This window comes from Phaseolus vulgaris, chromosome 10 (genome assembly GCF_051622355.1).
Source record: "Phaseolus vulgaris cultivar YP4 chromosome 10, ASM5162235v1, whole genome shotgun sequence".
NCBI classification, from domain to species: Eukaryota; Viridiplantae; Streptophyta; class Magnoliopsida; order Fabales; family Fabaceae; genus Phaseolus; species Phaseolus vulgaris.
The window spans coordinates 40,850,541-40,864,779 of NC_143507.1; the positions used below are offsets into that span (position 1 = coordinate 40,850,541).

The 14,239-nt window shown below is 32.4% G+C and overlaps 1 pseudogene; it reads right to left on the minus strand.

The window, feature by feature from the left end:
• Positions 1–6,095: 6,095 nt before the first annotated feature.
• On the minus strand, positions 6,096–7,369 carry LOC137818044 (uncharacterized; annotated as a pseudogene).
• Between the last annotated feature and the right edge of the window lie 6,870 nt (positions 7,370–14,239).

A 14,239-nucleotide genomic window follows, 5' to 3' on the forward strand; every position in this document is an offset into this window, starting at 1 on the left:
TTTGTGGTATCCTTTTGCTTCTGTTGGCTTTAGTTTAATTTGACCAAAAAATGAGTGTCTCAAAAAACTTCCACCAAAAAATGACAAACGAATAAAGGAATGCAATTCCTATAAATTTTATCATCGTTCACAACAAACTAATATGAGTGTCTCAAAAATTATTATGTCCCCACCCCCTCACAAAAGTTGGTGCTTAGTGTTTGTCTAAATATTGCATGATTAATGTACATTAACAGTTTCGATGAAGTTCTACTTAAACAACATCCATTACTTTTACTTTTAGTTTTAGTACAAGACGGTGGAAACAATGTCATGTAAGCTACTTTCTTTCATTTTATTTATTTATTTTTGAAAAAAAATATGTTTTGCTATTTTAAAAGCCTAAAATAGTTTTAATTATATGATTGGAGTTTAAAACTAACATGTGCTCAAGAATCAGCAGAAACCCATGCAAGGCAATCAAACTCAATACTAGTCACATTTACACGATTCTCATTCTGTGCATAGTTTTAAATCCTTCCATCGATGACTAGTTAATTGAAAACATTACAAAATAGGGATGATTGTGAAAATAAAATAAAAAAATAACATTGTGTGTTGGGAGATTTTAAAAGAGGATGTCTTGAAGGCTGTGAACGAGTTTGCAGATAAAGGCAGGTGGCCCAGAGGGTCAAACGCGTCTTTCATATGTTTGGTGCCAAAGGTTGACAACCCGCAGCAGCTAAGCGACTTCAGACCTATCTCTTTGGTAGGTTGTTTATACAAAATCGTTTCAAAGGTTTTGTCTCTTAGACTGAAGAAGGTGATGGGTAAGTTGATTGATATTAGGCAATCTGCTTTCCTGGAAGGAAGGGGCCTGTTGGATAGTGTCCTCGTTGCTAAAGAGGTTTTAGAGGAGGTGAAGCGGAGGAAGAAGAGTTGTGTTTACTTTAAAGTGGATTACGAAAAGGCGTATGACTCTGTAAGCTGGGAGTTCTTATTTTATATGCTAGGAAGGTTAGGTTTCTGTGAAAAATGGATTGGATGGATTAAATCATGCTTGGAATCTTCCTCTGTGTCAGTGCTTGTAAATGGGAGTCCTACTTCGGAGTTCTACCCTAAAAGGGGGTTACGTCAAGGCGACCCTCTTGCGCCTTTCCTGTTTCTTATTGTGGGAGAAGGGTTGACAGGTGTTGTAAGGAAAGCTGTAGAGAAGAATTTAGTGGAAAGTCTGGAGGTTGGGGTTAGAAAGGTAAAGGTAAACATGCTTCAGTATGCGGATGATACTCTGTTTTTATGTGAAGCGAATTTTAAATCGGTCTGCAATTTGAAGGTTATTCTACACTGCTTTGAATTAGCCTCTGGTTTGAAGGTTAATTTCTCAAAAAGTAGTATTGGAGGGGTGGGGGTTGATCATACTGTGATTCAGCAGTATGCTGCAATCCTTAATTGTGAAGTGATGAAAACTCCCTTCAAATATCTGGGGTTGCTTGTTGGGGGAGCGAGTCTCGTTTTGGGATGGTGTATTAGAAAGAGTTAAGAGCAGGTTGGGTAGATGGAAAGGCAGATTTCTCTCGTTGGCAGGAAGAGTGTGTCTTATTAAGTCGGTGCTTTTTGCCATTCCGTTGTTTTATCTATCCATGTACAAACTGCCTGTTGCTGTGTTAAAGGAGTTTGAAAAGGTACAGAGAAGATTTTTGTGGGGATGGGGAGATGAAGGAAGGAAAGTAGCCTGGGTCTCATGGAGAAAGGTGTGTGAGCCTAGAGAAGTTGGTGGTCTTGGAATTTTGAATTTAAGACTTTTCAATGCGGCACTGCTGGGAAAGTGGATTTGGCGTCTGGAGAATGAGAAGGATGGTCTGTGGAAAGAAATTCTTGAATCTAAATACGGAGGCTGGAGAAATTTGCAAGAACAAAGGAGTAATGCTAAGGATTCCAGTTGGTGGAGAGACTTGAAGGGGGTTTGGGCATGGAGGATTGGGGTAAATCCTTTGAGAATTGTTGCGAGTGGAGAGTGGGAGACGGGAAGGATATTTTGTTTTGGAAAGATGTTTGGGTGGGCAATGAAGATCTGAAAAGTAAATTCCCAAGATTGTTCTCTTTGTGTGGTATTAAAGAAGGTAGTTTACAGTCTTGTGGGGAGTGGGTTAATGATAGATGGGAGTGAAAGTTAATTTGGAGGAGAGGTCTGTTTGATCGGGAAATATATCAGGAAGTCCAGCTGTTACAAGAAGTGCATGGAAAGACCCCTATCATGAATTCTGTAGATAGTCGAGTTTGGAAGGCTGGTAAGGATAGTGGTTTCTCAGTAAAATCTGCCTATGCTATTTTAAGAGGCCCTGTGGAGGGAAAAAGTGAGTTTGTCTTCCTCTGGAAGACTACTGCTTTGCCCTCAGCACAAATTATCACTTGGAGGGTGTTGATTAATTCGATTGCCACAAAAGATAACTTGGAGAGGCGTGGGGTTTTGGTGGATACCAATTTATGTAGTTTTTGCAGGATGACTGTGGAGTCGACAAAACACATGTTTTTTGATTGCAGGATTGCCTGGTTAGTCTGGAATCAGTGTTATACATGGTTAGGGATTGCGTCGGTTGACCATGTTGTCCCAACAACTCACTTTTGCATTTTAATTTGCTAAATGCTCCTGTCCAGGTTAATGTAGTCTGGAATTGTGTTTGGATTGCTGTAGTTAGTGAATTATGGAAGCACAGGAATAAACATATATTCCAAGGAGGGGTGATCGATCCTACGGAAGTGTTCACTTTGGCACAATTAAAGGTTTGGTCTTGGGTAACTTCTAAAACTGTTTCTGCTAGTTTTACTTACTCTGAGTGGTGCATTGATCCTAAAGCTTGTATGTTTTCAATAAAGTGAGCTTTTATAAGAGTTACTCCTTCGGTTGGGTTATTTGTTGTTCTAAGCTTCTGTTGTTCTTTTTGTCCCTTGTTGTGGGTGCAAAGAGATTGTATTGGGTTTGGTTTTGAGTCTATTTGGGTTTGTACGGGTTAGATTTGATTTTGTACAGGTTAATTTTGATTTTGTACGGGTTAGTTTTTGAAATTGTACGGGCTGTACGGGTTTTTTAGTGGTAGATCTGTTTGTTCTATCTACCGGTTTGGGAGACCAGAGAAATTGTCTCATTTTTTAGGTATGTATAAGGGTTGAACCACCCCTTAAGTGGTTCCTGTTATTCGATCATTATTGCTGATAAAAAAAAAACTATATTGGTTGACCTAAAATCATAAGGTATGATAAATGTTATATATAATATCAAATTTTATTAGAATCATTGTTCTTTGTGTGTAATATTAGGTCGCGAATAGAAATGTTTTTATACTATGTTGTTTTCATTTTTTTAGCATTTTTTTTGGCCTTCTATATCTTTTATACATCTACCCTTTTTTTCTCCGATACATCTATATCGCTTTTATATTGATATACTCTGAAAAATATGTCTCGTTTAAGATTTGTATCTCTATTTTCTTTTATTAACAAGAAATAAATAAAATAGAATGAGACACTTAAGGTTTGTATATCTTTCGTTTTGATGTTTTGTGTTGATAACATATGTATCAATCTTTTTTTATCAGCAATGTATGAATTAAATAAAGGGAATACTTTAGGGGTGTCTCAACCTTTATACAAGATCATACTTAAAACAAACAAAGCAAACATATTACAAATATTTATCTATTATCATAACAAACACCCAAACTAAATCACATATGGCTCTACTCATCATGTTTTTTTGTTCCATAGAGATTTCCGCATTAACACCTTCTTCTGCCTCCACTACTTCCTCATCTTACTTATACCCATCCTAGAGCATTGCACCACATATAACAGCCTACCCCCTTCCTATACAATTAGAAATCAGTTAAGGTATGGTGCCCTGCAAAATCTATGAATGCTATTATTCTTCCAAAACCTGCAAAAACTCCACTTGACATAAAACTGAAAACAGCTTCTATTTTAGCTGTATTAAAATCCCTTGTCATATAATTTATAGGATTGTTGTATTTCTCTTTATTGTTCAGTCCCAGAATCACCACCATTGCAATCAAGGTTTGACCAAGAAGAATATCGACCTGGGGCCTTTGTCCCTGCTACATAACCCTTGATGTTGTAAGTCCATGGCTCATTCAAAGTTATCCAGTTCTTCATTCTATCTCCAAGTTCCTTGCAGCAAAGTTTTGCATAGTCCTGAAAAACTTTCACACTGTGAGTACTTAAGAAGCTACCATATTCATCTTTTAAGTTTGAGGAAGACACCAAAGGAAAAGAGTCACAAATGGTTTTAAACCATTTAACAGTAGCTCATTGATCCTTCTTGGTTTATTCCTCCATTTAGCTTTCCATTCGAAAGTATTCTTGACCAAGATATGAAAAATCTATAAGAATCCACATTCATATCCTCCATAATCTGAACATCTTCATTTTATTCCACGATCCCATTCTTCCTATCTTTCACAACCTACACATATTACACCAATTGTTACCTTAACCGATGTGATGTCATATGTGACCTCATTCGTAACTCAAAATTGATCATATATTACACCGGTTACTCGAGTCAGCCGGTGTAATATAGGGACTTACCCCTGCACATTTTAAGCCCCTATATTACACCGGTTGACTCGAGTAAACGGTGTAATATGGGGCTACATATAACACTGGTGGCTTAACCGGTGTAATATGTAATTCACATTTTACAACACCCACATCTACACAGGTGGCAGGACCAGTAGTGTAAAATGCCTCTTAAAACCAGTGTAAAATGCAATTTTTGCACTAGTAAATCAATAAGATACATTACAACAAATCCAGTATTTCACGAGCGTACGAAACACATAGGAATAGATTGTCACATTATTAGATAAAAATTGAAGAATGGTCTCATCCATTTGCTTCTCATTTTCACCACAGAGCAATTAGTTGACATTTATACCAAAGTCTTAAGTGATGAATCTTTTAAAAGGGTTAGTTGACACATAAAAAGAGTATATTTAAAATTTAATGTAAAGAATATATGTCTTCCCAAATGAATTCATTGTAAAATATAAAGAATGGTGTTCGTTTTTCTTTATTCAATTTAAAGCATATCTTAATTTTGATTGAATAAAAATTCAAAATATATTTATGTCATTTTAAACTTATTTTAACCACAGGAGATTCTATCTCTCTCTTTTCAATTTGTGACACACTTCATTGTAACATAAATAAATAATATCGATTTTAATATTATGGACTTGTCCAAAGTTGAACTCAGCCACAGCCCAATAAAAAATAATTCTGAAGGCAACCCAGACCTATTCAAGGTACAAAAATTAACGTATTTCAATAATCATGTATGTACAAAATTTATTATTATTATTATTATTATTATTTATTACTATTAACATAAACTTCAATAATCATGTAAGTACATCTTTATTAAAAATAAAAATTTAATTTTAGTTCCCCGTTCAGATATGATATGACATTAATGAAGACATATAACTCAATAATTATATATATATATATATATATATTATAAATACAAATATTAAATAATAATTAACTTTAAGATAAAAAATAATTAATTATTATATTAACTAAGTTAGATATTATATTAAAATAATATCAATATTAACATATTTTTGTTATTAATAAAAATATATAATCTTTACTAATATAAGGATATGATAAGACACATATTTTATAATTTTCATTTATATTTCAATTTTATAATTTTAAAAAATATTTTAATTATTATATTTAAAAAAATATAGTTAAACTAATATTAAATGAAATAAAACAATCGAGTTTGAACTAAACAAAACTATATTAACATAAAAAGTTAATTTTTTTCTTCTTATTAGCATATTTTAAATCATCAATATGTTTGTAGTATATTTGTTTGATGTGGCAGAAAAAAAAATCAATTAAGTAATAATAAATTATAAAAATATTTTTAGTTTAATTTTAATAAAAATATCTATGAATTAAAATTTAAAGATGATTAATTATAAAATTATTAATTTATAAAAGTGAAATAATATGTAAACTCATTTTGTTATAGAATGCACAGTATGGTACAAAGTTTACTGGAACAATGAATAACGGTGCCTAACTCAAGTCAACATGAGATCATTCCCCCCACATTTTGGCGAAGGCAAACTCGAACTTCATGCTCTTCTGATCCTGGAAGAAGCTTAGACACCGTTATCTCAAGCACAGATCCTGACCCATCATAGTAAGCTTCTATGTTGACATCTTCAGGAAACTTTTATGATTCCTCCATGTAACTTTCACACTGGGAAGATCAACGAATGATGATCAAGTAACCTTGTTCATCCTCATTCTTCATCATTATAAAAGAAAAAGTCCTTTCTTTTCTTGCTGCTAATGGAAGAAGATAGGTTTATCCCATCACCGTTTCCAGGTTAGATAGATGAGGAGTTGATAAATTTAGCACAGATCTATTAAGCAGCTTCTTTGGAAGGGGATTTGGAACACTCTTGATTAGAGAAAGTGGTCACTCAAGCTCAAAGTCCGTGCTGGGAAGATTCCTCCATGAACTGAAGTCACTAGCTTCTGGAGGGATTGTGAAGTTCAAATCACGTCCAGTGAGTTCAATCCACTTCTTCTGTTCATCCTTATAAAGACTCATAAGATTGGGTGCTGGAACAACCTCAATGCCATGCAAACATTGAGGATTTGAACCATCTTACCCAATGCATTATCCGGTCTCTCCTTGAAAATCCACATGTACATGTTTTCCATGTCGTGTTGAACCATGAAAATCAAGCTTGATATCAGCATTATCGAACCCTGAAACACCATTGGTGTCCCTAACAACCTTGGCCTTGGACTTCTCAAGCAATGGTGGCTTGAAGTAAAATCTGAAGAAAAACCAAGCACTCCATATCCTATCAAGCCGCTTGGCAGATTTCCTTCCAACTTTGGGGAGTTGGAGAAAGCTCTGAGGCTCATATCCTTGAGCACCACCAAGACCAACATCCAGCACACTCTTGTCCATGGATTCAAGTGCACCTTCTTCTCATCAGGAACTGGATCTGGATATCAATGACAAAATCACACTCTATTGTCCATGTCCACCTGATTTTGTTTCAATTTAAAAAGGTAAAACAGAGTGATTAAAAATTTTAAGACAAATTTAAATCAACAATGTAAAGGATAATAATTATATATATATATATATATATATATATATAAATGTTATTATAATTATTTGTAAAAAAATATTTTTATGTGTCACTTTTTTCATCAGAATTATTTTTTATATTAATTTAATAATATTTTTTGTTTAGATTAACATATTTAATTTATTGAAAATGATTTTATAAAGAAACAATGGCATTAAAGAAAGATGTTCATTACTCATTATGTCTCTTTATGCATAGACATAATTAATTATGCACCTGATTTTTACAATATTATTTATGAAATATAATTAATTTTAATGTAAATATGGAATGTATAATAATTTCTAATAATAAGAATAAGATAAAATTCTTTGAATTCTAAATTCAATTCAAAGATATTAATCCCAAAATAGTAATGTTAAGTGGTTCACTACATCAATTTAAAAATGGTAAATTCTTTGATTTAAAAATAGCCAAGAGGTTTGAGTGCTAAATCAATGGACTCTGCACCATCTTTGTTTTCCTTTATATTCTTCTAAAAACTCTGCAATTGTTCTATTAGTATTGGTAATCCCTTTAAATAACAGTTCAAATTCCAGCAAGTGGTTCCCTTAGAATTCTGCTTCGGATGACTGTTCCCATATGAATGTCAATACAAATGAGAATAAATTCATAAGCAATTAAACAATAATGATTATGAACATTAAACTTTAATGAATCTTTGAATGATTGTGATGCAATAACCTTGCTAGAGAGAAGTTACAAAAGAGAATTAATGAGTTAGACGTGTAGGACGATGATAGAGGATTAGAAGAGTCAGAAAGAGAGGAAAGAAGGTCGCTCCTTGCTGAACTTAATAAAGTTTTGTTTAAGCAAAAGGCAGTCCTCTATCAAAAAGCAAGACAGAAGTGGTTGAAACAAGGTGATCTTAATACAAAGTTTTTTCACTCGTCTGTAAAATGGAGAAGGGCGAGGAATGAATTACATGGGTTGTTTGTTGATGGAAGGTGATTCGAGGATAAGGCTGTAATAAAGGACAAAGTCAAGCATTATTTCGAAGATAGGTTCGCCAAGAACAAAGCTTGTACGGTTAGATTGGACAATGTAAGGTTTAATTAGGTTTAATTCTATCTCTGAAGCTGATAACGAGTTATTGGTTGGTGACTTCACTGAAGAAGAAATAAGGACTGCGGTGTGGAATTGTGACAGTTCAAAGAGTCCTGGTCTTGACAGATTCAATTTTGGTTTCTTAAAGTTCTGCTGGGAAATTATAAAGTTGGATGTGGTGTCAGCAGTGAAGGATTTCGCTTCCAAAAGTCATTGGCCTAGGGGTTCAAATGCTACTTTCTCTGTCTTGTCCCGAAAGTAGAAAACCCTCAGCAACTCGGCGAATTCAGACCTATCTCGTTAGTGGGTTGTTTGTATAAAATTATCTCAAAAGCGTTGTCACTACGCTTGAAAAATGTAATTAGTAAAGTTATCGATATGAGACAGTCGACTTTCCTTGAAGGTAGGGGTTTGTTGGACAGTGTGTTAGTAGCTAATGAGGTGCCGGAGGAATATAAAAGAAAGAGGAAAAGTTGTGTGTTCTTCAAAGTCGACTATGAGAAGGCGTATGACTCGGTTAGTTGGGATTTTATTTATTATATGCTTGATCGGTTGGGTTTCTGTGCTAAATGGATTCGGTGGATAAAATGTTACTTAGAATCCGCTTCAGTTTCTGTGTTGGTGAATGGTAGCCCAACTAGGGAATTTACTCCTAGAAAGGGACTTCGTCAAGGTGATCCACTAGCTCCGTTTCTCTTCCTTTTAGTAGCAGAAGGGTTGGCTGGAGTCTCTAGGATGGCAGAGGAGAAGAATTTGATTGATAGTTTGGAGGTTGGAAGAGCTAGAGTGAAGGTGAATATGTTGCAATATGTTGATGATACTTTATTCTTTTGTGAAGCTAACACCAAAAGTACCTTCAACATTAAGGCGATTTTGCTCTGTTTTGAGCTTGCTTCTGGGCTTAAGGTGAATTTCTTGAAAAGCAGATTGGGCGGACTGGGGTTGGATTCGAGCTCGCTACAGCGTTTCGCGGCTATTCTTAATTGTAATGTGATGGTAACTCCCTTTGTTTACTTGGGTTTACCGGTAGGAGGGTGTCATAAGCGCAACGCTTGTTGGAACGGGGTGGTAGAGAAAGTCTGGAGTAAATTAGCTAGGTGGAAAGGCAGGTGTTTGTCGATTGCAGGGAGGATTTGTTTGATCAAGTCTATTCTCTCTTCAATCCCGTTATTTTTTATGTCTTTATTTAAACTACCTTCTTTGGTAGTAGACAAGTTAGTTCGGATCCAAAGGAATTTCCTTTGGGGGTGGGGCTCTAATGGAAGGAAGATTGCTTGGGCTTCTTGGGATAAGGTGTGCGAGCCTCGGGATTTTGGAGGTCTTGGAATCATTGATCTTAGGATTTTAACTTGGCATTGTTAGGAAAGTGGATTTGGAGACGAGGCACGGATAGAGGAGGTTTGTGGAAAGAGATTCTCGATTCTAAGTACGGAGGTTGGAGAAATCTGAGAGAAGACAACAAGTTTAATAGGGCTTCTCTCTAGTGGAAAGGTCTGAAGGAGGTGTGGAATTCAGAGGGTTAGGGTAGAAGTTTTGAAGATGGGGTTAAGTGGAAAGTGGGGGACGGTAAGGAGATATCTTTCTGGGAGGACAATTGGTTGGGCTGCAGTAATTTGAAGGGAGTTTTTCCAAGAGTTTTCTCTATAAGTTCGGCCAAAGATGCAAAAGTGGCTGAGCTTGGATATTGATATAATGGTGTTTGGGTGTGGAATCTGGAATGACGCAGATCCTTTTTCGACTGGGAGAAGTCTTTGGTGGAACAGCTAGTTCAGTTATTGCAAGAGGCGAAGTTGACTTTGGGGGAGGCAGACTGTTGGGTTTGGAAGGTTGGGGAAGGTCAAACTTTCTCAGTCAACTCTGCCTATGTTCAGGTAAGGCGGGGTAGAGGAGGGGAATTTTCTCCTGAGCACAGTAAGTTGTGGAGGTGTAAAGCCTTGCCTTCTGCTTTGTTCACTGCTTGTAGGGTGGTGGAGAATATGATTGCCTCAAGGGTTAATTTGGTAAGGCGTGGAGTGGCGGTTGAAAATTCCTTGTGTTGTTTGTGTGGGGAGGAGGAGGAGTCGTCGTGTCACTTGTTCTTTGTTTGCAGGTTTGCTTGGCGTATCTGGTGTCTGTGCTTTGAGTGACTTGGAGTGTCGTTTGTTTTTCACAAGGACCCTAAGTCAAATTTAGAACAATTCAAGATGAGTCAGGCTTCTGTTTCGGTTAACGACGTTTGGGGTTCAATTTGGGTTGGCATTGTGAGCGAAATTTGGAATATTAGGAACTCGGTAATCTTTAATAGTGGAGTGGCAGATGTGTCTGAGGTGTTCGCTTCGGTGCAAGTTAAGGTATGGTCTTGAATTCATGCAAAATCTCGTTTTTCTTATTTCCCTTATTCTAGTTGGGTTTTAAATCTTTTGGATTGTATGAGGTTGATTATGTAATGTTGGGTAGTGTTGGTCTGGTAGCCCATTTGACAAACGGGTAGGCAGGCATTCTAATAGGAGTTATTATCAGGTATTTATGTATAAGGGTTGGATCACCCCTGAAGTGGTTCCTATTTATTTATTTATTTATTTTATTACTGATAAAATAAATAAAAAAGATAAAATAAATGATGCCATAACTTCTTTTTAATAGAAAAAACGGGTGAGAAACAATGAGTTTGTGTTTCATTTTTTTTATTCATAAATCAAATAAAATATGAGAAAGAGAAGAAACAATGAATTATTTTGTGTTTTACTACTGAACAAAATATGAATAGAAGTTGAAAAATAAAATATTTCATATTTTTTAAGAGATTTGACTCTCTATCTTATCTTAGCCTTATATTTTAAACTATTATTTACTCATGTGCTAACATACTATCACAATCATACTATAATAACGATTCACAAGGTGAAGTAATAATAATTATAATTATTTATTATCTATCAAAAAACACAAAAAAAGTCCTAAACACTCCACAACTTTTAAAAAAAACTTCAAATTTTACATTTGATACTAACATCTTACATAACTTATCTAGATTTTACATTGTCCAACAATTTTGATCTCAAATCATAACTAACACCTATTAGGCACTACAAAAATTCAGTTTTATCCACATAATTGTATCCGTATTTAAATTCAACATTACTTACGGATCTATATTCGTAGCTAAATTCTATATTACTCATAATCCATGAATATCTATTTGTATGTAGATTCATCATTTCCCACAAATCTATATTTGTAAAAAAATTGAACATTACATACAAATTATTACTCACTTATTATCAATAATAATATTAATAATATTATTAATAATAAAAACAATAATAATATTAATAATATGATAAATGTCATTATTTAGTGAAATTTCATTCAAAAAGCTAGACACTTATGATTTTAGTTGTTGATCAAGTTATCACTCAACCCTAATTTGTGAAGCATTGAATTTAGCAATATATTTTTGAATCATACGATTAATGAAACTATTTGATCCCAATTTTGTGTTATTTTCAAGAAATTAATGAAAGATTGAGCAAAGGGCTAGAGGATGAATATAGAAGCTTTAGAAGATAGAAAACAAGGCCTTGGACATTCAAGAAATCTCGCTCAGATGGTTCAGGCGAGCCAGTCTCACTTAGGCGAGAATTGTCTATAGGCAACCCTTGTTTCAGTGTTAGACTCGCCTAAGCTCTCCTGATCTTTGCCCAAGACTCGCTCAAGTGAGAATGTTGTAAAGGCAACCCTTGTTCCAGTGCATGCTCGACCCAGCTCGCCTGATCTTCGCCCAAGACTCACTCAAGTGAGATTATTCTCGCCTAACTGAGAATGCTCCACAGACAACCCTTGTTCCAATGCAGGCTCACCCAAGTGCTTAGGTTTCGCGCATGTCTCGTTTAAGCGAAAATACTCCAGAAAAAAGGGGGATTTTGGTTCAAGGATTTTGCTTAAATGGGATTTTGCTCGATTGATCACTAATCCAAAGACAAAAAAAAGGGTTATATAGAAGAAATAGAGAAAAAAGGGAGTATTGGAAAACCCTAGAAATCGTACATGAAGGAGAAAAGCTCTCAACTCTCTTCTCTTTATTTCCATTATCTTTTGGTGCTTGTAATGACTACCATGAGTAGTTAGTTTCCTTTCTTTGATATTTAATGTAATCTTTTTAAACTCTTATGTATTTTGATGTTACTTATATATGATATTATGTTCCTACTTTAATATGGTATTTTCATTTTATGCTTAAGGTTTGATTCTACTCTTGAATAAGATCCTTGGATTTGACTGAAAATATTTATGAGAAACTGACCTAAATGCAAACACTTGATATATTTTGATGCTAGGAATAAGTTTTGATATATCAAATGCTTCATAACATCTTTTCTTCGTACTAAGAAGTGTTAAATAGCCGAATAATCATTGCTTAGGAGATGCTCTTAAGAATTTCATATTTGAGGAATCAGTGTAAATGACTTTTTTTTTTATTCAATATCAAGTAGTTCAAAGCATTGTATGATTTTATTTATCCAAAATACAAACAAGTGAGAAATATTAACTTTAATCTCAATCTTATTAACTGAAATCTTATCATCATTTACTTTGTTTTTGTTTAATTTTACAAGCTAAATTCACTCCAAACTATCAATATATAATGAATAAAATTATTGTACGTATTTCTATATTTAGTGAGTGTTATGAAATAAAACTTTAAGAAAAATTATTTCTTGTGGGTTTGACATCTATCTCTTGAGACAAAATATTACATTTGACTTTGACTATGTAGACTTGCCAAAGAATCAACATAATACTGAATATTATTAATATATTTACTAATATTATTAATATTGTTATTAAAATGATTAATACTGTCATTAAAATTATTATTATTATAATTAATAGTATACGAACATTTATATTTTTATTAATATTATGATTAATAATATTAGTATTATTTATATTATTGTTATTTTTAATGTTATTAATAATATTATTAGTATTATCAATATTATTATCAATATTATTATTAATATTAATATTTTCATTATTATTATTATTATTATTATTAATATTTTCATTATTATTATTATTAATATTAATATTTTCATTATTATTATTATTATTATAATTATAATTATTAATATTTTTAACATTACTTTACTTGAAAGTTGGATTCACATGGTATTATCCACGGATTCACATCCATTTTATTCATGGATTCACATCTATAATATCGCAAATGTAGGTAATATTAAAAATATTAATAATCTTATTACTTTTATTAATAATATTTTTATTATTAATATTAGTATTTTTTAAACATTATTATTGTAATTAATATTAATAATATTTAAATTAATATTACGATTAATAATATAAGTATTATTTATATTATTATTAATTATTAATGTTATTATTATTATTAATATTAATATTATTATTAATAAAATTAATATTATTCTTAATATAATTAATATTATTATGATAGTTATACTTATTATTATAATTATTTTATTAATATTATTTTATATTATTAATAATATAAATAATATTAATATATTAAAAATAGCATCACAATATTAATTATGTTAATAATAATATTAATTATGTTAATAATAATATTAATTATGTTAATAATAATATTAATTATGTTAATAATAATATTAATTATATTAATAATAATATTAATTATATTAATAATAATATTAATTATATTAATAATAATATTAATTATATTAATAATAATATTAATTATATTAATAACAATACTAATTAATATAATAACAATACTAATTATATTAATAATACATTAGTTATTTTATTAATACTATTAATTATACTAATAATATTATAAGTTATATTAATAACAATAATTATAATGATAAGTATAACTATATTAAGTTGAGGAATTTAGATTTGAGTCGTACAACATGAGTTTATTACTATAAAATTAGAATTTTCTTTTGAACTGGAGTGGGTGGGTAAGTAACAATTTCATCATTAATTTTTTACCTATTTTTTGTTTACATGAT